Raw genomic sequence first — 1,922 nt, 5'->3', positions numbered from 1 at the left:
CCGAGATTTCCTTCGATTAATCTGTGACCAAGCTGAGCTGAGGAAGCGATTCACGAAAAGCAAAATCTTCCAAGGCGGAACATGGGTGTTTTCCAGAAAGGAGTTCTTCAATAAAGATTCAGAATATCCACACTCCCTTCTGGATTGGCGACGCCACATGTTCGTTTCCTCGCGCAAAATACATGGAAAATTACATGTCGGATAATCGTGGGTAAATGGCAGGACACCGTGTTCCATGAAAAATGTAATGGCAGTATTATTTTTACCGTGGAAACGGAGAGGTCCTCCATAAAGAGTGATATTGCATCAGTTGCATAGAACCATGATGTTAGAGCATAATTAGGATTTTGTGAGTCTGTGCGCGCACGTGTGTGAGAAAGAAAGGGAGAGAGATAGAGTGAGTGACAGTGATGATAGATGTCTTTTAAGGTACGCACTCATATAGAAAATGTGACGTCATCATGGTCGTTGTATAAAATATTTACGATAGATAAATTATGGAAAAGATTATAATTTTAAAGTTTTGTGATTCAAATATGCCAGTGAAAATAAAGTTTAGTGGAAATAGTACTGAATCTTTTTGATACTCCATACATGAAAATCGACAACTCGGGTTTTGGAATGCATAAGGCACATATGAACCCTGAAAAACTCCGAAATTGATCCACGCACCCCACCCGACTCTGCAATAAAGGGTGCGCGAGCGTAACAATCTCTGCAGTTCACAGAAAATGAACGGCTGAAACAAGGGAAACAGCATGTTATACATACCTGTTGTATACGTCGGTCTTGTTTTTTCGCTTTAAAGGTAAGCGAATCTCATAGAAGCAAACACGGTATTGAATAATTCTCCGTCATACGTCTGTTAAAACTTTAACATACTTCCGAAATGGGACTTCATCTATGTTTATCTACGTGCGTCTGTGTAGACGCGCGCGCGCGCGCGCGTGTGTGTGTCAACCATCCCATCAGCAACAATCATCATCATCATCATCATCTTCTTCACAACAAGAAGCAACTGTTGCTATGCTCCTGAAATTGTGTATGTGTGTGTGTGGGTTCGTTTGCAAGATAAATTAATTTTGGCGGTAAGGACTGAACCCATCGTTTCATTATCACAATTAAAAATAAATTCGAAGGATTAACATCGCACAAGTCCATACATTATTTCCGTAAACTCTAATTGAAACCAAGAAGCTACCACAATCATCATCATCTTCTTCACAATATTTGCACCCTTTAAAAAGAAGCAGCTGTTGCTATTTTTTCTGAATTTATTTTACATTGTGTACACCCAGATTGGAAATTTTACTGTACTTTGCACCAGAGAATATTATAGATTATCTGAAGACAAAACATATTGCCAATGAAAAAACCGTCTGCTTGCACACATTCAATGAATTTTCAAAATTCTAGTCGTTCTATTGACGGGTTTGTCAATAGAAAGTGCGCTAAATGTAAAAAAAAACAACCTCTTTCCATCAGGAAAGGTACAGTTACAGAAAACTCTAGCTACCATTATATGTAATTTTTCATTTAGTGTTTGATTTTATTTTCGAATTACCTGTGACGATATCTGCAAGTATGAATTGCATTGATATAAAAACTGCCGTTCAGTAGTACCAATTATGTAGAGATGTTTGTTCGGCAAAACTGCTGCAGGACAAAACTCCCATTTGGTGGTCCGGATCATATAGTGGAGATCGATGCAAAGCTTGTTCTTCAATAGCAAGAACAATGTAGGAAGAATGTGTCGCAAAACTTGGGTTGTCGGATGTTATGACTCCACAACCAGAAAAGGATTTCTTCAACGTGTACCCGATAGGAGTACAGAGACGTTGGAGAATGTCATCAGACAAAACATTTTTTTCAGGAACTACTGTTATGACTGACAATTTGGCAAGCTTTTGTAATCTCCACAT

The sequence above is a fragment of the Octopus bimaculoides genome, chromosome 24, assembly GCF_001194135.2.
Source record: "Octopus bimaculoides isolate UCB-OBI-ISO-001 chromosome 24, ASM119413v2, whole genome shotgun sequence".
Lineage (NCBI taxonomy): Eukaryota > Metazoa > Mollusca > Cephalopoda > Octopoda > Octopodidae > Octopus > Octopus bimaculoides.
This window is presented reverse-complemented; position numbering follows the sequence as displayed.